This window comes from Lactuca virosa, chromosome 7, assembly GCF_052849685.1.
Source record: "Lactuca virosa cultivar CGN04683 chromosome 7, Lactuca_virosa_CGN04683_v6, whole genome shotgun sequence".
NCBI lineage: Eukaryota > Viridiplantae > Streptophyta > Magnoliopsida > Asterales > Asteraceae > Lactuca > Lactuca virosa.
Genome location: NC_136432.1, coordinates 85,077,124 through 85,101,895, shown reverse-complemented (window position 1 = coordinate 85,101,895; position 24,772 = coordinate 85,077,124). Strand labels below are relative to the sequence as shown.

The following is a 24,772-nucleotide window of genomic DNA, read 5'->3' as shown; positions in this document are numbered from 1 at the left end:
CAAGTGCTGTCTATGATCATCCTCGCTCTGAGAATAGACAAGTATATCGTCAATGAACACGATCACGAACTTGTCTAGGAAAGGGCGGCACACCCGATTCATCAGGTCCATGAATACCGCCGGTGCGTTGGTCACACCAAAGGGCATTACTACAAACTCGTAGTGTCCATAACGAGTTCGGAATGTTGTCTTGGGCACATCATTCTCGTGAACTCGTAACTAATGGTACCCTGATCTTAGGTCTATCTTCGAGAAATAACTGGCTCCATGAAGTTGATCGAAGAGGTCGTCGATTCTGGGTAAGGGATAACGGTTCTTGATGGTAATCTTGTTCAGTTCTCGATAATCGATGCACATCCGAAAGGATCCATCCTTCTTTTTCACAAATAAGATCAGGGATCCCCAGGGTGAGGAACTCGGTCTTATAAATCCTTTGCTGAGTAGCTCATTGAGCTGGCTAGATAACTCTTGCATTTCTGCCGGCGCCAGACGGTATGGGGATTTAGCCACAAGAGTAGCTCCGGGGATTAAGTCGATACGGAACTCGACTTGACGCTTGGGAGGGATTCCTAGAAGATCTTCGGGGAAGACCTCAGGAAAGTTGCAGACTTCGGGGATGCTCTCGAGCTCTTTAACTTTTTGCTTTTCGTCAACAACGTGAGCTAGGAATGCATGGCATTCCTTTCGCAGATATTTTTAGGCTTGGATGCATGAAATGATATGAAGGTTTGAGTTGAGTTTATCGCCGTAAACTACGAGAGTTTCGCCAGAGGGAAGATTGAGACGGATGGCTTTTCATAACAAAGGATATCGGCACGATTGAGGCTCAGCCAATCCATACCAATGATGACATCAAAGCTCTTTATGCAAACTGGCATAAGATCGATTTGGAAGGAGTGACCGTTTAAGGTAAGGGTACAGCCTATGAATATGTCGTTAGTGCTCTTTTTTTTTCCGTTAGCCATCTCGACGGTAAATGTTTCAGTTAAAGGTTGGGATTTACATTTGAGTAGATGTTTAAATGCATGACTAACAAAACTCCTCTCCGCACCAGAGTCGAAAAGAATGCATGCATAAGAGTTGTCGAGGAGGAACGTACCCGTAACAACTATGGGATCAACAACTGCCTCCTCCTGGCCCATCGTCAGCACCTTCCCTGTGTTACCGCCTGTTGTTGCCTTGGGGTAATTTATTTTGAAGTGCCCAACCTCCCCACAGCCATAACAGGCTTGACCCACGCCCGCTTCCGTAGCCTGGTTGGTTGGTTGAGCTGGTGTCTTGCAGAATCGCCATTGTATGCCCCTTTCTGCCACATTTGTTGCATTGCATTTCTCTACAAACTCCCAAATGATGGAAGTTGCATTTGTTGCACAAAGGTAGGTTTCCAGCATAGCGGTTGGGAGTTGTTGGAGTAGTGGGAACTGCAGCAGGAGTAGTAGCAGCGTGGACTGCCATTGTTTGTTGTTTCTTGGAGGGCCCCTGCGAAGACTGGCCCTTACGCTTGTTCCAGAATTTCTTCTTCCCACCACTCTCCTTTGGTGGTTCGGGAGCGGCTGTTACTTCATCCAGATCAACCCCGTGATCTATAAGAGTCTGCGCCAGGCACTTGGCGCTGTCAAAAGTGGTAGGCTTAGCAGCCAGGATATTTCCTTGAGTTGGGGGCGTCAATCCCAAATGTATCTCTCAATTTTCTTGCTTTCCGGGGTGACCATTCCCGGACAGAGGAGAGCCAGATCAAAGAATCTAGTTGTGTAGGCAGCAATGTCGGAACCCTTCATCTTCAGGTTCCAAAGCTCGTGCTCTAACTTCTGCATTTCGCCCCTTGGGCAGTACTCAACCAACATGAGTTCTTTTAAGCTTTCCCAACCCATGACATTTGCTACCGGCAGGGTTAAGGATTTGACTCGACCATTCCACCAGGTCAATGCTCTGTTGGTGAAAGTGCATGCGGCAAACTTCAGCTTGTTGGCTTCGGAATAGGCGCAAATCTCGAAGATGGATTCGATCTTCTTGAACCATCGAGTTAGGGCAATAACTCCTCCATTGCCGTCGAAGGACTTGGGTTTCGCGTTCATGAAATCCTTATAGGAACACTCCTTTTGATGTCCCTGATCGTCGAGGTTCTTGGGATGAGTACCACATCCGGATCCGCTAGCCCCATCAGAGTTTATTTACGCCATTGTTGCAGTCATGGCGGTTGTAACTGCTTCCTGGAACATGGCAGGATCGAACTGAGGATGTGGTGGCGGCGGAGGGTCGTTGTTCTTTCTACTGGGTCTCTTTCTGGGAGGTATCTTTTTCTAGAAATAATCAGAAAGAAGAGGATGGTAAGTCCCCTAGATTTTTAAATCAAGAGATATGACACAAGATATATCTCATCCTGATAAATAGAGTGTTCTATTAAGCGATAGACAGAGAAAGGTTACTAATGCAAGTAACTATCGCTAGGAAGACATAAGTAGCAACGCTTGGAATGAATATGTATGCTGTATTCGGCTCTAGCTAAAATACTCCTATAGTATTTTAAGTTGTATACTCTGTTCTATCGGTATCTTGATGTATATAGTTTGGTAAGTTTTAGGCTGCTGCAACACCACGATCACTCCCAGACACATGTTGGTCATGTCTCAAATGAATATAGTTGATCATGCTATATTGATCCCAGACATGATTACATAACTATCCAGGTTTAACCGTAGCGTCCAACATCCAAATACTTTTGTTTTGTTCTACTTATGACACTGTTTCTGGTACTCAGGTATACTGTCACACCCCTAAACCAAGGATGGCGGAAATGTTCGGGGGTGGGAATGACTTCATGTATAGTATCACAACAATAAGTATAATAGTGCTCATAGTAAATACAACCATCATAAATGTAATTGAAAAAGTTACACCATAATATGAGTTTACATGTTCCAAAATCAATTACATTATGATGACAAAAATGTATAAATTGACGTCTTGCGTCCCATCCTCAAAATGCTGTTGGTTACCTGTTTCACTGGTTTCCTGAGAATACAAGTAGTTTTGAAAGAGTGTCAATAATTAAGTTGGTGAGTTCATAAGCTTTTGGATGTAGAGTTTGAAAACCTTTGTTTGTAAATGTAACGTATACTTCAAGAAAAATCCAATGTTTTCCTTATAAAAAGTCGTGTAGTTTTAAATCCCAAGACCGAGTGTATGTGCGTATTTTGTACTTATAACGTGTTTGTAATTGTAATGTGTACCGAAGAAAAATCCAATATTTTCCTTATAAAAAGTCGTGTAGTCTTAAATCCCAAGACCGAGTGTATGTGCGTATTTCGTACTTAAAACGATGTATGCAGTTTTAGATAGATAAAACCCCTTTTTAAAGTAGAATTTTCTCATAAACTTGAAATGTTGTTAACTCCCTATGTGAGTCGTTATAACCATACTATAACTAGAATGAACCTGCTACAATGTTTTTCAGACGTCAAGATCCTATGACTTTTGTCACCCGTAGACCTGCAGGTCCCGCTGTAGCTAGCAGCAAGGTGTGGGGTGTCAATCCCAATATAGATCTATATACAATTATCACCCTCCCCCTACAAGAGATTCTGGTTATAACTTACATGAATTTTTAACCCGTACTCTAAGAGTACAATTGAAGAATTGTCTCACAACTTACGTTAACGAGTTTACGTGTGGTTTGAATATAAAAACTTTTTGTGTGGTGGAAATAAATCCCCTTCTTATGTAGTATGTTTGAAAAGTACAACCCATAAACTATACTTCTTATGTTTCATCTAGTATGTTTGTAATGATAAAGGACCCTTACAATTCAGTGATTAATTTCTGTTATGTAACTCAACAGAAAACACTTGTAAAGGATAGATTCATCAAGGATAAACACTTTGCTCAACATGTTACAAAGTGTTATGTAAGTTGTAACTGTTAACTAGTTTTTAACCTTTCTGCACTGTTTTAAAAAGATCATAGAAAAATCATACGAAGTCGAAAACTAAATCCGTAAACTCTGAGAGTTTAGTAAATGTGTCTAGTTTATTCATAATTTTTATTATGATTTTTAGAAGTATCTAACTTGTGTGAAATTGTTCATATTCACAGACTGGTCCGAGTTCGTTTCTGAAATGATAGGCAGTTTTGTGAAATTCACCATAAATTGTAGAAAAACCTTATGGAGATGTGCAAGTAGTCATTAGAAAGGTATAAACCTGAACTACTTGCATATTAAGCAGTTTTGAAAGATATTAAGTCTAAGATGGTCAAAATAGTCTGTGAATAGGATTCAACTTTTCTGATGAAATTTTGGTGTATTAACTTGTATTCCCCCCCCCCCCCCTGAAACTTGAACAAAACATGAAAATGTAGGGGTATGAACTCACCTTGAGTGGTTTTCTAAGATGGATGATGAAGAAAAGAGGTTTCAAAGTCAAGAACACTTGGTACAAGCTTGGAGAGTTGAAGAATCTAATAACAAATATGGCGACATTTGTTATGAGAGATTCATAATTTGAGTGAAGGAGTGAAGAATGTTCAATGTAGGATGAGAATACTTACTGAATGTGGGTGAAAAGCTCAAAGTCAGCCTTGGATTCTCGAGTTCTTAGAGAGGGAAAGTGAGAGAGAAGTGTTTGCTTTTTGGTGAGAGAGTGAGTAAAGTGGAAGGGGAGATGGGGGTTTCTAGTTTTTGATCAAGTTACCCAGCTGGAGGAGGGGTGTGAGAGGACAAATAGTTGACTAGGTAGGGATGAATAGTGACTGAGGGTTGTCCTATGTGGGTATGGGGATAGCTTGTGTTACACTTTATGGAAAGTCAACACTCTAACACAATATCTCACCCAATAGATATTATTTTTTAGTTTAAGATCCCCCCCCCCTCAAAATGTGATTAAAATATGATAATATAGGGTCTTATATGTCAAAATACGAATTTGGGTGAAAATCCCATGTTAAAATCATGAAAAACGAGCTTAAAACACGAAACTACTCGAAAACCGGGAAAAAGAAGCGAACTTGCGAGGCCAGACCGAAGGTTCGGTCCTATATGGTGAGAACCGAAGGTAGGTTCGGTCTATGGGCTGGGAACCAAAAGTGGTTTCGGTCCAAGAACACTTGCGTGCGAAACTGCTCGAGTGGGAACCGAAGGCACATGGGAAGCGAAATGGACCGAAATGCACCGAAAGGACTTGTTCCGGACCGAAAGTGAGTTCGGTCCTATAAGGAGGGTTCGGTCCTAATAGGTTTCGGTTCTCAAGAGGGTTCGGTTCCTTAAGAGGGGTTTCGGTTCTTTAAGGCTGTTTCTCCATTTATCTTCCCGTTTCGAGTTGTTTTCGAATAAATTAAGGGTCGGGATGCCCCGAATGATTATAAAAAGTTGAAAGAGAGATTTGGGATAGAGAGAGATATTTGGGAGAGATTTGGGATAGAGAGATAGAGTGGGAGAGACTTAGAGAGATTTTGCCGGGGGCCTTTATTAGTGTTTTTCTTCGTAGTGCAACGATCGTAGGCTTCGTTAAGCCTTGTTATGAGTGTTATACTCCCCCGTAGGGTACTTAAAGGTGTCTTATTGAGCTATTACATCACTTACTCCTTTTAGAATTTTTAGATTTCCTGAACATTGAAAACTCTAAGTGATACTTTTTATTAAGATAGCGAGTTGTAAATTAGTACACATAGAGTAAGTGTCACACCCCGATCCTTGTTGGAATCGATCGAGGCGTGATATATTGTTCAAAGTCTCATGACAACTATGTTATAATATGATTAGATTCAATTAAGTACTAAGTATGCAAACAAGATCCACAACATACAAATACAAATCCAAATACGAACAACATTTATTACATCAAATTTAAATAGTCTTGTGGATTTCTAAGGCACAACCTATTTTTCATCAACTTCATTCTTCAAATTTGCATCATGGGTAAAAACAGGTCAACTACGAGAGTTGGTGAGTAATCTAATTTTAGTAGAGAAAATTGTGAAGTTGAAACCTTTATAATTGGAAATTTGTTTTCTTTTGAAGTCGGCAAACAATTGTATTTGAGATAACGGTTTATAAATCAAAAATTGATTAACAAATGATAACAACAACAATAAGTCCTCACCCTATATATACATATGTATATATATATATATAAATATATATAGGATGGAGCATCTAATCATCATACACACTCAACCACGTGCGATCAATCACCTTAGCGTCCCAAGGCGGGGTGGTCAACCCAATAGCGCTATTATTGTCCATAACGTACCTCAAGAATACGGGCATAGTCATGGAGATTAGACTAAAAATGGTAATGCACTACAAGTACATGTAGCGTAAACAAACAATAGTTATACAATTAATGACTCACGTATAAATGTCCCAACAATGTCTCAATTGTGATAAAACAATAAAATGAAGTTGGAATATATTAGAACCACATGATACACCCCAAAAGTATTGAAAATTATAAAGTATGGGGTAGATTACTCACTTTAGTCCCAAAACGAAATGCGTGTGTCGTACGATAGACGGTTCGGGTCAAAATGACGTAGAACCTAATATAATTAATAGTTTTGGTTTAGGAACTGCTAAACGAGAATGGAGTATTAATACAAATAATTAGACACATATTATTATATTAGATGAATTAACAATAATTCATTTCGATTATAATATTAAGGTATTTATTTGTTAAATAAATTTTAAATTGAATTACTTACTTTGCATAATTAATTTATATTTTCAATTTAGGCCAGATTTTAATAATTTCTTATTAAAATAATAACTTGCCCAATTATAATTATTTACAGATTTTAACAATTATTTATATGAAATAATCATTAAAATGCATTTTTACATGCTTAAATACTTAGGAAAATAGTTTTAAATAGTAAACAGTATTGAAAAATTATGAAATTATTAGGAAATCATTATTTCATACAATATGAATTACTGTAAAATTTGTATATTTTTCTGAACTGTTTTAGTATTTATTTAATATTTTAATGATTAAACAACACAAAATTCGGGAAAAATAGTAAATGATTCTAAAAAAATCTGTAAAATTAACCATAGTTTTATAACATGATGTAGAGCTCAGTGTATAAGTTTCAGATATTTGTGACTATGGGAAGTATTTTTTATATATTTCATTATTAATTAATCAATAAAATCATAAATAATAGTAAACAGTAATATAAATGCATGAAACTTCATAAATTATGTTTAATCAATATATTGGTCATCCCAGAATTTTCTCAGAATTTATTGAATGCAAAAAATATTTTATGTGAATTATTGCCCTACTTTATTGCAATAAGTATAGTAATTCAATAAAAATAAGTTATTTTCTGAAAATTTCCAGAACTTCTTATTTTATTGATGGGATTCTGAGAAAAATCAGGTTTATGCATAAAATGAGTTTTAGATATTTTGGTGGATTTAATTTGTTTCTTGTATGAATTTGAAACTTTTAACAACATACCTTGATGAATGCTTCAAGAGGGATGAAGATTTGAGTATAATAGATTGTTCTTGGCTGGAATATGAGTATTTATTGGATGAATTTCGAGATTGAGAGTGAGAGAAAGAATAGAGAAGGTTTAAGTGGTGAAGAGAATAATATGTTGGGAGAAAAAGGTAAGGAAAGTGGATGAGAGGTGTGAGTGGGAGACCATGAGAATAATCTTTTTGCTTTTGGTGGTCTTCATAATTTCCCACTAACACAAGCATCTTTTACATAATTAATATAAGAGTTTTATAAAATTTAATGTAAAGTTTATAAAAATAGAGTTTTATAAAATTTAATGTAAAGTTTATAAAAATGGAGTTTTATAAAAGATGAGTTATTATTTGATTATAACAATCTACTTTGATTTGAAGTTTAATTATAGCATTCAAGTTTGCTCCTTTTAAATTTAATTAGAGCATTATACTTTGATTTGATTTTAATATGGTATCATAATTTAATTTGATTATAGTTATAACGTTGTACTATACTATGTTGCTATTAACGTCAATTTATATCGTAGTGTATGAGTTTTGATCCTATTAGCGTCAAGTAATCTTGAGTAGGGTTTGAATGAGATTGAGAGAGGTTTCGTTTGTGATCTTTTTGAGTGTCCGGCTTCGCCATGCAAGGTCCATAGACCCCGTTAAGCCATGATTTGGTGTCCTACACAATCCCGATGATTGTGCAATAGTGTTTTATCGCTTTGGTTCGTTGTTTAGCACTGTTAAGGCTAAGGAATATCAAACACATGAACTTTCCAAATGATGTTTTCTCATTAAAATAGCGAATTGTACAGTGATTACATAACGTAAAACCTAACATACAAGGGTTAATAGAGTTGACCGGTTTAACTTGTTGACTTTGTTTGACTTTGACTTGACCGAAATTTGATGGTTGTCACATCATCCCCCCGTTAGAGGGAATTTCGTCCCGAAATTTGCATTTTGACTAGGACTTCAAGAGTTTGGAAAAAGATGTGGAAAACGTTTCGTAGTACAAGAAATTGATTATGGTGAGGAACAACCCTCCTGATGTCACATGACGACCTTGGAAATTTCTTATTGTAACTTGAACTGAGTCAATTTAAAAGGAGTTTATTGTTTTGGGATGATAGAGTATTCTATGTGTGCTTTTATACTCCCTGTTTTATCCTTGGTATTACCACTATGAATATTTTATAACGTAGTTAGCGAGTTCCATCATTACGAATGTTTCAACAAATTTTGACGAAATTTGCATTATAAGTCCTACAAGTTCTTTTATAGTCGATTGACGTAAACTAGTCGTATATCATTAAGATTGCAAGGGCATTTTGGATGGGTGACCCTGCCTTAAGCCCACAACTAAACAAGGAACAGGGAATGAGGCGGAATCACACATTCTAAGTCCATAGAATCTTAATGATATATGACCATAATGTTTACACTAGCCCTCATAGATTCCAGGGGAGTAGTATTATTGGGCTAGAAGTAGGAATTGTAGTTCAAAATAAAATAGTTATAAGCCTGCTATCTTCAAACTTGGGCTTTGGCCCCTCCCGATTCCTAATCAGAATGGTCCAATACTCCCAATTCTCCAAGCGACCAAGCGGTATCAAGAAATCAAAATCGATTCATCCCCATTTTCCCAATTCGCTGCCTATCTCGCCTGCTTTTCGTTTGTCGCTGTCTCGCCAAGTCAGTCGCTTGGTCTCACTCTCGCCAATCGCCATCGCCAAGTGCCTAAGTCCCCATTCTCACTTCACAGAAATCTGGTATGTAATCCCGAGACCCAAATCCTGTTCAGATGTTCTTTCTTTTCTGATGGTAAGATTGTTTATTGTTGGTGTTGGCGTATTGCACTGCTGCTGCTGTTTTCTGTCAATTTGTTGCCTATTTATGCGTTACTACTGTCTTACTGAGTTTCCTTTTAATTTGGCTGTCATTTGCGATTTGGCGATTTGCCAATTTGATTTATAAGTTATGAACTTATAGATTTGGTTATTGATTTGGTTATGCTTAACAGCTTGTCAGCTTCAAACAAAACTGAAAAGTGACAACAAAGATTGATTTGGTTATTGTTAAATGAGTTATTGGTTATTGTTCTAATTTTGAATTTGATTTTGTTTTGATTGGATCAATTGTTCCTTCATTTTGATTTTTCTAGATATAATCATGGGAAAGATGAAAACATTGAAAGAGAAATTGTTGTCTGCTTACTAATATATCATTCATATTCTGTTTTAAAGACATTAAAGGCTGTCGGGCTGAGTTGTAATTCTTTTTCTAGGTGTTTTTGGTGTTTATTTGTAGAAAACAATCTGTTTTTTTTTTTAATTTTAATTTCAGTTTATAATATTTTCTCCCCCCCCCCCCCAAGTTAATTGTTCAAGCTCCGCCACTGATAGATTTACTAGTAAAAACCCTGAGTTTTTTTTTACATAGATGATAAGACTTATTTGGGTTTTGCCGTGTTCTCAAGATTCATGGTTTATATACTTGAATCGATGCTAGTTTTAGTAATAAAAAGAAATTTAGAATTTAAACGTCGAGGTTAGAAGCTTGTACTGATATTTAAGGGGTTAAAAAATAAAGTTTTATTAGTTACCTATAGTGACACACAAGTCATAATTTGCATGTGTGAAGACTTGGAGTACTTTCTAATTGGTTCGTGTGTGAAGACTTGGAGTACTTTCTAACTGGTTCATGTGTGAAGACTTGGAGTACTTTCTAATGAAAAGTGTGCTACTGGGGAAATTTGAAACTGGTACGTAGCTTCAAAGTCAAGAATATGCAGTAGGCATGTGATGTATTAAATGCATGAGGCACATAAGTCATAATTTGCGGCAACAAATACGCATATGTGTGTGAATTGAAGAAGAAGGTTACAGCTCAAAGACCATATATATTCATTTCCTCTTTATTTGTTATTAATTACTTCTCCCACTTCACTTATATAAATCATCACATTCTTACCGCAACTTTTATCTTCTCCCTCACAAATGGATCCACCTGCAGATCATCAAAACCCCATATATGACCTCGATTGGTTTCCGTACTTTGATCATCAAGATCTTTTCAGGTATATATAAACGTCACTCATTACCCTATCTTTCGCACAGAAAAGTGATTTTGTCTATATTGATCAAAACATGGTTTGGATTTGTAGCGATCAAAAAGAGTCTTTCATCGTGTTGGATTTGATTATCTTGAGTTTTTTTTTTTTTTTTTTTTTTTGGATTTTTGCAGTGGTGACATGCTCGACCATCATGATTACGAGTTGTCGGAAAAATTGCATGAAGTGCTCGATCAGAACGTTTCCACAGTACTTAACAAAGATCAAAACATCATTTCTAGAAATGAGTTTCACGATTTGGATCCCCTTAAAGACATAAGCTTATGGGATTGTTGGGAGGATGGTAATTTACCATTGGTTAGTTTCAATGAAGACTGTAAATCCGGTGGTGAGGCTACAGGTAGTTCTAGTGCTGCCACCACTGATCACGGTGGCCGGAAGGTGGCAAATAGATTGAGACCATTGGAGTTTGAAGAGATAGCGAAGTACTTTGAGATGCCGATAATCATGGCAGCAAAGGAACTAGGGATAGGGTTAACATTGTTGAAGAAAAGATGCAGAGAGCTAAACATAAACAGATGGCCTCATAGAAAACTTAAGAGCCTTCAATCCCTCATTCAAAATGCCAAGGTAAACTACGATAATAACCTTCTATACATTACTCATGCATGTATGCATGCACTTGGTAACCAAAGTAGTTTTGGTATTTTCTAAAATTTTAATTATTAGTTTCTTTATAACATAAACTTAGGCCCTAGGCATATGCCACATCGAATCAATTGTTTTACTATGATTTCTGATTTATATTTACATAAACTTAACTCATTGTAAATTTTATGAACTCACACGAAAAATATATTGCATCTACCTAAAAAAACTAGGAGTTGGGATTAAAGGAGGAGGTAGAGACGTTAGCAGGGAACAAGAAGATGATGGAGAAATTGCCAGGTATGGAATTGACAGAAAGAACAAAGAAGCTTAGGCAAGCTTGCTTCAAAGCTATTTATAAGAAGAGAGGACTTAAAAATCCTTAGTCCTTACCTTTTCTTTTAGCCATTTTGTTATAATTAGTGGATTTTAATCTACATTGTATGTGTTTTTCTCTTGATAGATTGATACCCTTTTTAGTTTCATTGTGTTTGTCTATTGATTTTTAATGCAGAAAAGTTTGTATAATTTGGGTATTATAGTTTGTATTATGTATTTAGCTATATTCTAGATTGCCGACACGACTACGCTGACGACTCTATACCAGAGGTCTATATAAATAGACTTATGAATTTAGTAGGAATAACTTGATTATAATCTTGTGATTTGTTCCATGTCTGATCCACTCCTAAGATTCACTCGACATGCCCCCAGTTATGTGTAATTAAAATTTTATTAGACTGTTGATCCTAATGAGTCTACCCTAAGTCCACAACCAAACAAGGAACATGTCAACTATGAGAAACACGCATATGGACTTGTGAGTTATTTGTAAATTGATTATGGAAATAAAGTTTTTAGACATTGTTGGGTAAAATAATTGTAAAACACTTGTTGGGCCATGGTTAGGAGTGTTGGGCACCTTTTGGGCTTTCCATGGTTACTAAATGTGAAACATGTAGCACTTGCGTGGGCCCCCACAAAAGTAAGTTTTCACATTTCTTTCCCACTTCTAGGCCCATTAGGGAACTTAATAGTCCAATGAGTTGGCCATTTTGGAGTGTATCCTTTCGGATACGTTTGATAAGGTCGGGTATTTTGATGGCTCAAAAGTAATGTGAATGACGCGCTTTGGCCTATAGGTTTGGGAACTCTCGCCTTTGGTCCCCAGATAAGCAAACTGGTCCCTCGGTTGATTGGGATGTATACGAATGCTTACCTAGTCAGGACTTTCGGGCTACCGGCACCTCCCCCTTCCAGTTACTACGCGTCCATTACTATGATCCTACCCAACTAGAGTGGATGACTTTGAATTTCCTATTAGCTCTAAGGAATACATATATGTATATACATTTTGTTAAACAACTTGAGTATGTGTGTGATTTTCAGAGAAAGTGGAGAATATTCACAAGTGTATGCACACATATAAGTGTCAGGAGTAATACGTATGCACATAAGGGAGCAATTAACACACAAAGGTATTCCTAGGATTTTCTAAGTGTGAATTGCATGCAGTTGTGTGTGCATTTTATAAACTAGCATACGAGAGGACCCTAGAGGCTATAGACTAGGTCAAGGCAATTAACCTAATTCCCTATAGTCAAGGGCTCTGATACCAATCTGTCACACCCCGATCCTTGTCGGAATCGATCGAGGCGTGATATATTGTTCAAAGTCTCATGACAACTATGTTATAATATGATTAGATTCAATTAAGTACTAAGTATGCAAACAAGATCCACAACATACAAATACAAATCCAAATACGAACAACATTTATTACATCAAATTTAAATAGTCTTGTGGATTTCTAAGGCACAACCTATTTTTCATCAACTTCATTCTTCAAATCTGCATCATGGGTAAAAACAGGTCAACTACGAGAGTTGGTGAGTAATCTAATTTTAGTAGAGAAAATTGTGAAGTTGAAACCTTTATAATTGGAAATTTGTTTTCTTTTGAAGTCGGCAAACAATTGTATTTGAGATAACGGTTTATAAATCAAAAATTGATTAACAAATGATAACAACAACAATAAGTCCTCACCCTATATATACATATGTATATATATAAATATATATATAGGATGGAGCATCTAATCATCATACACACTCAACCACGTGCAATCAATCACCTTAGCGTCCCAAGGCGGGGTGGTCAACCCAATAGCGCTATTATTGTCCATAACGTACCTCAAGAATACGGGCATAGTCATGGAGATTAGACTAAAAATGATAATGCACTACAAGTACATGTAGCGTAAACGAACAATAGTTATACAATCAATGACTCACGTATAAATATCCCAACAATGTCTCAATTGTGATAAAACAATAAAATAAAGTTGGAACATATTAGAACCACATGATACACCCCAAAAGTATTGAAAATTATAAAGTATGGGGTAGATTACTCACTTTAGTCCCAAAACGAAATGCGTGTGTCGTACGATAGACGGTTCGGGTCAAAATGACGTAGAACCTAATATAATTAATAGTTTTGGTTTAGGAACTGCTAAACGAGAATGGAGTATTAATACAAATAATTAGACACATATTATTATATTAGATGAATTAACAATAATTCATTTCGATTATAATATTAAGGTATTTATTTGTTAAATAAATTTTAAATTGAATTACTTACTTTGCATAATTAATTTATATTTTCAATTTAGGCCAGATTTTAATAATTTCTTATTAAACTAATAACTTGCCCAATTATAATTATTTACAGATTTTAACAATTATTTATATGAAATAATCATTAAAATGCATTTTTACATGCTTAAATACTTAGGAAAATAGTTTTAAATAGTAAACAGTATTGAAAAATTATGAAATTATTAGGAAATCATTATTTCATACAATATGAATTACTGTAAAATTTGTATATTTTTCTGAACTGTTTTAGTATTTATTTAATATTTTAATGATTAAACAACACAAAATTCGGGAAAAATAGTAAATGATTCTAAAAAAATCTGTAAAATTAACCATAGTTTTATAACATGATGTAGAGCTCAGTGTATAAGTTTCAGATATTTGTGACTATGGGAAGTATTTTTTATATATTTCATTATTAATTAATCAATAAAATCATAAATAATAGTAAACAGTAATATAAATGCATGAAACTTCATAAATTATGTTTAATCAATATATTGGTCATCCCAGAATTTTCTCAGAATTTATTGAATGCAAAAAGTATTTTATGTGAATTATTGCCCTACTTTATTGCAATAATTATAGTAATTCAATAAAAATAAGTTATTTTCTGAAAATTTCCAGAACTTCTTATTTTATTGATGGGATTCTGAGAAAAATCAGGTTTATGCATAAAATGAGTTTTAGATATTTTGGTGGATTTAATTTGTTTCTTGTATGAATTTGAAACTTTTAACAACATACCTTGATGAATGCTTCAAGAGGGATGAAGATTTGAGTATAATAGATTGTTCTTGGCTGGAATATGAGTATTTCTTGGATGAATTTCGAGATTGAGAGTGAGAGAAAGAATAGAGAAGGTTTAAGTGGTGAAGAGAATAATGTGTTGGGAGAAAAATGAAAGGAAAGTGGATGGGAGGTGTGAGTGGGAGACCATGTGAATAATCTTTTTGCTTTTGGTGGTCTTCATAATTTCCCACTAACACAAGCATCTTTTACATAATTAATATAAGAGTTTTATAAAATTTAATGTAAAGTTTATAAAAATAGAGTTTTATAAAATTTAATGTAAAGTTTATAAAAATGGAGTTTTATAAAAGATGAGTTATTATTTGATTATAACAATCTACTTTGATTTGAAGTTTAATTATAGCATTCAAGTTTGATTCTTTTAAATTTAATTAGAGCATTATACTTTGATTTGATTTTAATATGGTATCATAATTTAATTTGATTATAGTTATAACGTTGTACTATACTATGTTGCTATTAACGTCAATTTATATCGTAGTGTATGAGTTTTGATCCTATTAGCGTCAAGTAATCTTGAGTAGGGTTTGAATGAGATTGAGAGAGGTTTCGTTTGTGATCTTTTTGAGTGTCCGGCTTCGCAATGCAAGGTCCATAGACCCCGTTAAGCCATGATTTAGTGTCCTACACAATCCCGATGATTGTGCAATAGTGTTTTATCGCTTTGGTTCGTTGTTTAGCACTGTTAAGGCTAAGGAATATCAAACACATGAACTTTCCAAATGATGTTTTCTCATTAAAATAGCGAATTGTACAGTGATTACATAACGTAAAACCTAACATACAAGGGTTAATAGAGTTGACCGGTTTAACTTGTTGACTTTGTTTGACTTTGACTTGACCGAAATTTGATGGTTGTCACAGTAAGTCCTATCACACAAGCACTAATTGAGTTTTCCGGTTTGACTCGTTGACTTTATTTGACTTTGACTTGACCATAAATTGACGGTTGTCACATCATCCCCCCGTTAGAAGGAATTTCGTCTCGAAATTAGCATTTCGACTGGGACTTCAGGCGTTGGGGAAAAGTTGTGGGTATTTTTGTTTTATCTGATCTTCGCGTTCCCAGGTGAACTGGGGTCCTCGTTTAGCGTTCCAACGGACCTTCACTATAGGGATGCGACTCTGTTTTGTTATCTTGATCTCTCGATCCATGATTTCTACCGGTTCTTCCACGAAGTGGAGACTCTCATTGATTTCAATCTCGTCAAGAGGAATAACGAGAGTTTCGTCAGACAAGCACTTCTTCAAATTTGACATGTGGAAGGTAGGATGTACACTATTAAGTTCTTGGGGTATTCAAAGTTTGTATGCCACCGGTCCAATCCTGAAAAGGATTTCGAACGGCCCGATGTACCTTGGATTTAGTTTACCACGTTTACCAAAACGTATCGTTCCTTTCCATGGTGAGACCTTCAGTAGCACTCGGTCCCCAACCTGGAATTCCAAGGGTTTGTGTCGCTTATCGGCGTAGCTGTTTTGTCGATCTCGAGACGCTTTCAGTGTTTCTCGAATTTGTAGGATCTTTTCCGTAGTCTCCCTTATGATTTCAGGGCTAGTGAGGGTGCTGTTAGGGACTTTCCCTTTTGCTATCTGTGTATCTCCCACTTCAGCCCAACACAGTGGTGATCTGCACGTGCGGCCATACAGAGCTTCAAATGGCGCGACCTTGATGCTATTATGATAGCTGTTGTTGTACGAGAATTCAATAAGTGGTACGTGGGTATCCCACGCTTTACCGAAGTCAATAACACAAGCTCTTAGCATATATTCCAAGGTTTGAATAGTTCTTTTGCTCTGCCCGTCGGTTTGTGGTCGGTAGGCCGTACTCATGTCTAGCCTGGCCCTAGAGCTTTCTTTAAGGACTGCCAGAACCGTGAAGTGAATCTACTATCTCTGTCAGAGATAATGGGTATCGGCACACCATGTAGTCATACAATCTCTTTGATGTACGTCCTAGTCAATTTTTCCATCTTGTCGGTCTCCTTTATTCGCAGGAAGTGCGCGGATTTGGTCAATCTATCGACGATTACCCAAATGGTATCTAGACCACCCGTTGACTTAGGCAGTTTGGTTATGAAGTCCATGGTTATTTGTTCCCACTTCCATTCGGGTATCGCATGTTGTTGTAGTAGACCCGAAGGCTTTTGGTATTCTACCCTAACTTTGGCGCAAGTCAGACAATTGCTCACGCAGGTAGCGATTTCGGCTTTCATGTTCGGCCACCAGTAGAGTTTGTTCAGGTCCAGATACATCTTGTCTGAACCGGGATGTACGGAGTATCGAGTTTTGTGTGCTTCGTTCAGGATGACGCCCCTGAACCCGCCGAATTTCGGTGTCCAGATTCGGTTCATGAGATAACGAGCTCCGTCGCCCTTGACTTCTAGATTCGTATCCATTCCTCTTAATGCCTCACCTGTCACATTCTCAGGCTTCAAAGCTTCCAGTTGGGCCTCTTTGATTTGCATGGACAGGTGCGAATGGATTGTCATGGTTAATGACTTTACTCGGCGACCCGAGTATTCTTTTTGACTTAAGGCGTCATCTACCACATTGGCTTTACCTGGTTGATAACAAATCTCACACTCGTAATCATTCAGTAGTTCTACCCATCGTCTCTGCCTAATGTTGAGCTCTTTTTTATTGAGGATGTGCTGAAGGCTTTTGTGACCGGTAAATATAGTACACTTTGTTCCGTAAAGGTAGTGCCTCCAGATCTTTAGGGCGAATAGTACTGCTCCCAATTCGAGGTCATGTGTGGCGTAGTTGACCTCGTACGTTTTTAATTGCCTTGATGCATAGGCAATGACCTTTCCTCGTTGCATTAACACACACCCAAGACCCTGGTTTGATGCGTCGCAGTAGACCACAAAGTCTTCGGTTCCCTCGGGTAGGGATAAAATCGGGGCACTGCACAGGGCCTGCTTTAGTGTTTGGAAAGCGGTTTCTTGTTTCTCTTCCCAGCTGAAAGTCACACTCTTTTGGGTTAGGGTGGTCAGTGGTTTGGAAATCTTGGAGAAGTTTTGGATGAACCTTCGGTAGTAGCCAGCGAGGCCTAAGAATTGGCGGATTTCTGTTGGCGTCCTTGGTGCTGACCAGTTCTCGATTGCCTTCATTTTGGAGGGATCCACGTGTATCCCTTTCTCGCTAACCACATGACCGAGGAAGTCCACTTCTCGAATCCAAAATTCACACTTCGAAAATTTTGCATATAATTTATCCGCCCTTAGTGTCTCCAATACCTATCGTAGATGTTGGCTATGCTCCTCCTTACTCCTTGAATAGACCAGGATGTCGTCTATGAAGACAATCACGCACTTGTCTAGGTAAGGCCGGCACACCCCGTTCATCAGGTCCATGAACACTGCGGGTGCGTTTGTTAACCCAAAGGGCATTACTACAAACTCATAGTGACCGTACCGAGTTCTGAACGCCGTTTCAGGAACATCCTCCTCCTGAACCCGTAGTTGATGGTATCCCGATCTCATATCGATCTTTGAGAAGTAAGATGCTCCTTGGAGTTGGTCAAATAGGTCGTCGATTCGGGGTAAAGGGTATCGGTTTTTGATGGTAAGCTTATTTAGCTCGCGGTAGTCGAAGCACATGCGAAACGATCCATCCTTCTTTTTCACAAACAGAACTGGTGCTCCCCAAGGCGAGAAGCTGGGTCTAATGAACCCTTTGCTCAGCAGTTCGTTTAGTTGGCTGGATATTTCTTGCATCTCGGCTGGCGCTAGACGGTAGGGCGCTTTGGCTACGGGGGTAGCTTCGGGGATTAGGTCGATTCGGAATTCGACTTGTCGTGCGGGTAGAACTCCGGGAAGGTCTTCTGGGAATACGTCAGGGAAATTGCAGACCTCCGGAATGTCCTTGACGTTCTTCACCTCTTGTTTCTTATCCACTATGTGGGCTAAGAAGGCGTGGTATTCCTTGCGGAGATACTTTTGGGCTTTGGCGCAAGAGATGATTTGTAGGTTTGCAATGGGTTTGTCGCCGTAGACGATAAGAGTTTCGCCACTCGGCAGATTAAGGCGAACGGCCCTTTCGTAACACAGAAGTCAGCACAATTTGAGCTTAACCAATCCATGCCAATGATGATGTCAAAACTTTTTATTGAGACCGACAATAGATCGATTTTGAATGAGTGATTGTCTAGAGTGAGGGTACACCCTGAGTATATGTCGTTAGTGCTTTCTGTCTTTCCATTTGTCATTTCTACGACGTATGTATCTTTTAGTGTTTGGGGATTTTGTTCTAATAATTGTTTGAATTTGTGGCTAACGAAACTCCTCTCCGCTCCACTATCGAATAATATGCATGCATATGAGTTATTGAGGAGAAACGTACCGGTAACCACCGTGGGATCTTCCCTTGCTTCTCCCTGCCCTAAGTCCAAGACCCTTCCGACACCACCGGTGTTTGCGTTTCTAGCTTTTGGGCAGTCCCTCTTGTAGTGCCCAGTTTCCCCACAGCCGTAACAGGCTCGGCTTGCTCCGGCGTTGGCGGCCGGGTTGGCTTGTTGGGCAGACACCTTGGAGAAACGGGCGGTATGCCCCTTTTTGTTACAGCTATTGCAGTGCAGTTCACGACAAGGACCGTTGTGGTGAAAGTTGCACTTGGGAAGGGTTCCAGCATATTGCCTCAGTGGTGCTGGAGTGGAAGGAGTAGTGGCAGCATGGATGGTAACAGTTTGTTGCCTCTTGGCGGGGTCCTGTGCCGATTGTTTCTTTTTATTGTTCCAGAACTTCCTCTTGTTCTTCCCTCCTTTTGCTTGACCGGAGGTGGTTGTCACAGTGACGTGGCTGGCCCGATGATCAATGAGTTGTTGTGCCAACTCCTTGGCACTGTCGAAGGTAGTTGGCCGTGAGGCCAACATGCTATTTTGAATCTGGGGAGATAATCCCCAGAGGTATCGCTCTACTTTCTTGCTTTCCTGAGTGACCATCGCTGGGCAGAGGAGAGCTAGATCGTTGAATCGGGCAGTGTAAGCTGCAAGGTCAGAGCCCGTCATCTTGAGACTCCACATTTCTTGCTCTAGTTTTTGCACTTCACCCCTTGGGCAATACTCCTTCAGCATCATAGTTTTCAAGTCTTCCCAGCTTATCGAATTGGCCACGACGAGTGTCAGAGATTTCACGTGGCCGTTCCACCAAGTAAGGGCTCTGCCGGTAAAAGTGCAAGCTGCGAATTTGACTTTGCTTGCTTCGGGGCATGCATAGATCTCGAAGACAGATTCGGTCTTCTCGAACCACTGCATCAAGGCGATGACGCCCCCGCTTCCATTGAAAGGATCGGGTTTGCCATTTGTGAAGTCCTTATAGGAACATTCTCTCGAACGCCCTTGGCTATCTCCTTGAGTGGAGTTATTAGTACCGCTCCCTGTCCTCCTGGCACCGTCAGTGCTAATTTGTGACATAGCAGTTGCCACTGCGGCCGTAACCGCAGCCTGGAACATAACAGGATCATACTGGGGAGGCGGCGGTGGTGGATTTGCTGGTGTTCTGCCAGTGCGTCTAGCAGACCTACGAGGTGGCATCTTTCTGTCATAGAATTTTAAAGACGAAATGAGTATAAGTCTTTTAGTAATGGTTATAAGTCGGGTGTCGTAAAACTAGGTTATTAGTTTTTAAGTATAGTATTTCCCGATTTTTCAAATGTTTGCAAGTCATTCATAGTAGGAGTCTATATAAATAAACTTATGAATTTAGTAGTAATGACTTCAAATGAAATCTTGTAATCTTTGTTCCATGCCTGATCTACTCATAAGACCATTTGATGTATACTAGTTGTGTGCAACTAAGGTTCAATAGACCGTCGAACTTAATGAGTCTGCCTTGAGCCCACAACCAAACAAGGAACAGGATCCAAAGCGGACTCACCTTTTTTTAAGTCGATTGCCCCTTAATTACATATAACCTTGAGGTATATATTAAATAATCTCAGAGTTACCATAAGCAAATCATTCGCAATGCTATGTTATGCAATCTGAGGTGAACTCCCAATAAAATAAAATGCATACCAATGTTCATTGATATAATTTAGTACATATTTTTAGGAAAATTTGACCTTATAGAAGGTCTACATTATATCAACGTAAAGGAAAATTTTGACAGCACATAGACCCTTCGACTAGTGTAATCACTTAGACGCAGGGTCAAAACTACTTGCAGGAAAGAGTAGCCCCAACACATACTCGTAAACCTAATTTATAACAAAATGTGAGTAGTGCAAGCACTACTCAAGGGGGGTGGTATCAGGTGGTCCCTTGAGGGCCTTGAGATGAGGTCGAGGCTCCCTATAGCTCCGCAATTCGGCGTTCGGCCGTGATCACTCTCTCCTCGAGAGCCGCGTGCCTTATCTAGTACTCCCTTACCTCTGCCCGAGTGGTGGTAAGGTCCTCGATGAGTTGGTCCATGGGATAGAAGTCTCTTTCCAAGTCCCTGGTACGAGCATCTGAGGCTTCTACAACAGCGTTGAGATCCCGAACTTGATTCGCCATTTCCCTATTCTGGTCCCCTAGGTTCGTGATTTGCTGGATCACGACTGGGAGGGCTCTGTCAGCCGGTCCCCCATGACTAAGGTCGTAGTAACCCCGTTGATCGCCAAATGGTGATCGTTGTCGTTGCTGACGACTCCATATCTCGATCACTGTTGCCCAACGGGGCTCAGGCCCGTTGTAGCCAAAACGGTTCGCAGGCACCCTGGCGATGTAAGGAGGGTTGATGACTTCCTCCTCCGGCTCATGCTCTTCTTCTTCGTCCTCCAATTCCTCTTCTTATTCGTCCTCTTCGGGGTCTTCTTCGGGCTCCTCCTCGAATACTTCCTCGGGATCCTCTTCCGGTTTTGCTTCTAACCAACCACCATTCCCCTGGTTCGGAAAGTAGGGGTCTCCGGGTAAATGAAGTCCTGCCATGTCGTCTGTACGAGAATAGGGGTGTAAGAGGCACATAATGAATCTAGAAATATTGTGCTTAAGCAACATAAAATACTCCTATAGTATTTTAACGGTTGTGTTTGATTCTTAACGTGTTTCTTGTATGGGTGTTGGTAAGTTGATAGACTTGTTGTCCACTATGCCTATCCCCCGGCATATACTAGTCACTTCTTGGACGAATATAGTTGATCAGGCTATATTCCTCACAGACTTGATTGCATATCCCAATGTATAATCACATTGCACAACTCCGCTATTTTTAACTTTCGCGTTTTCCTTAGACGTGACACTATACCGGTATGCATGTATGTACTTATACTTTTTCATAAAAATAACACTTTTATTATTTTTAAAAGTATATTTGTAGGGAAAAACATTTAAATCAGAGAATATTAGTCCCTTTGTGTTTATAGTTTGTATATCTTATGTGGTTTGATATACTATGTTCACTATAAACAATGCTCTGATACCAATCTGTCACACCCCCAAACCAAGGATGGCGGAAACGTCCGGGGGTGGGAATGACTTCATGTATAGTATCACAACAAAAAGTATAATAGTGCTCATAGTAAATAAAACCATCATAAATATAATTGAAAAAGTTACACCATAGTATGAGTTTACATGTTCCAAAATAATTTACATTATGATGACAAAAATTTATAAATTGACGTCTTGCGTCCCATCCTCAAAATGCTGTTGGTTACCTATTTCACTGGTTTCCTGAGAATACAAGTAGTTTTGAAAGAGTGTCAACAATTAAGTTGGTGAGTTCATAAGCTTTTGGATGTAGATTTTGAAAACCTTTGTTTGTAAATGTAACGTATACTTCAAGAAAAATCCAATGTTTTACTTATAAAAAGTCGTGTAGTCTTAAATCCCAAGACCGAGTGTATGTGCGTATTTTGTACTTATAACGTGTTTGTAATTGTAATGTGTACCCAAGAAAAATCTAATATTTTCCTTATAAAAAGTCATGTAGTCTTAAATCCCAAGACCGAGTGTATGTGCGTATTTCGTACTTAAAACGATGTATGCAGTTTTAGATAGATAAAACCCCTTTTTAAAGTAGAATTTTCCCGTAAACTTGAAATGTTGTTAACTCCCTATGTGAGTCGTTATAACCATACTATAACTAGAATGAACCTGCTACAATGTTTTTCAGACGTCAAGATCCTATGACTTTTGTCACCCGTAGACCTGCAGGTCCCGCTGTAGCTAGCAGCAAGGTGTGGGGTGTCAATCCCAATATAGATCTATATACAATTATCACGCTCCCCCTACAAGAGATTCTGGTTATAACTTACATGAATTTTTAACCCGTACTCTAAGAGTACAATTGAAGAATTGTCTCACAACTTACGTTAACGAGTTTACGTGTGGTTTGAATATAAAAACTTTTTGTGTGGTGGAAATAAATCCCCTTCTTATGTAGTATGTTTGAAAAGTACAACCCATAAACTATACTTCTTATGTTTCATCTAGTATGTTTGTAATGATAAAGGACCCTTACAATTCAGTGAGTAATTTCTGTTATGTAACTCAACAGAAAACACTTGTAAAGGATAGATTCATCAAGGATAAACACTTTGCTCAACATGTTACAAAGTGTTATGTAAGTTGTAACTGTTAACTAGTTTTTAACCTTTCTGCACTGTTTTAAAAAGATCATAGAAAAATCATACGAAGTCGAAAACTAAATCCATAAACACTGAGAGTTTAGTAAATGTGTCTAGTTTATTCATAATTTTTATTATGATTTTTAGAAGTATCTAACTTGTGTGAAATTGTTCATATTCACAGACTGGTCCGAGTTCGTTTCTGAAATGATAGGCAGTTTTGTGAAATTCACCATAAATTGTAGAAAAACCTTATGGAGATGTGCAAGTAGTCATTAGAAAGGTATAAACCTGAACTACTTGCATATTAAGCAGTTTTGAAAGATATTAAGTCTAAGATGGTCAAAATAGTCCGTGAATAGGATTCAACTTTTCTGATGAAAGCTGTTGTTTGAATTTAGTTAAGTTTTTGGTGTATTAACTTGTATTCCCCCCCCCCCCCCCCCGAAACTTGAACAAAACATGAAAATGTAGGGGTATGAACTCACCTTGAGTGGTTTTCTAAGATGGATGATGAAGAAAAGAGGTTTCAAAGTCAAGAACACTTGGTACAAGCTTGGAGAGTTGAAGAATCTAAGAACAAATATGGCGACATTTGTTATGAGAGATTCATAATTTGAGTGAACGAGTGAAGAATGTTCAATGTAGGATGATAATACTTACTGAATGTGGGTGAAAAGCTCAAAGTCAGCCTTGGATTCTCGAGTTCTTAGAGAGGGAAAGTGAGAGAGAAGTGTTTGCTTTTTGGTGAGAGAGTGAGTAAAGTGGAAGGGGAGATGGGGGTTTCTAGTTTTTGATCAAGTTACCCAGCTGGAGGAGGGGTGTGAGAGGACAAATAGTTGACTAGGTAGGGATGAATAGTGACTGAGGGTTGTCCTTTGTGGGTATGGGGATAGCTTGTGTCACACTTTATGGAAAGTCAACACTCTAACACAATATCTCACCCAATAGATATTATTTTTTAGTTTAAGATCCCCCCCCCCCTCAAAATGTGATTAAAATATGATAATATAGGGTCTTATATGTCAAAATACGAATTTGGGTGAAAATCCCATGTTAAAATCATGAAAAACGAGCTTAAAACACGAAACTACTCGAAAAAGGGGAAAAAGAAGCGAACTTGCGAGGCCAGACCGAAGGTTCGGTCATATATGGTGAGAACCGAAGGTAGGTTCGGTCTATGGGCTGGGAACCAAAAGTGGTTTCGGTCCAAGAACACTTGCGTGCGAAACTGCTCGAGTGGGAACCGAAGGCACATGGGAAGCGAAATGGACCGAAATGCACCGAAAGGACTTGTTCCGGACCGAAAGTGAGTTCGGTCCTATAAGGAGGGTTCGGTCCTAATAGGTTTCGGTTCTCAAGAGGGTTCGGTTCCTTAAGAGGGGTTTCGGTTCTTTAAGGCTGTTTCTCCATTTATCTTCCCGTTTCGAGTTGTTTTCGAATAAATTAAGGGTCGGGATGCCCCGAATGATTATAAAAAGTTGAAAGAGAGATTTGGGAGAGATTTGGGATAGAGAGAGAGATAGAGTGGGAGAGACTTAGAGAGATTTT

The 24,772-nt window shown here is 38.3% G+C and overlaps 1 long non-coding RNA gene across 1 annotated transcript; it reads right to left on the bottom strand.

Moving 5' to 3' along the window:
• Window positions 1-12,933: 12,933 nt before the first annotated feature.
• Window positions 12,934-14,673, bottom strand: LOC145124301 (uncharacterized). Its single transcript, XR_013715587.1, has 3 exons — window positions 14,603-14,673; window positions 13,610-13,673; window positions 12,934-13,043 (listed from the first exon to the last, which is right to left on the bottom strand). It is a non-coding gene; the product is annotated as an uncharacterized LOC145124301 (long non-coding RNA).
• Window positions 14,674-24,772: the final 10,099 nt, after the last annotated feature.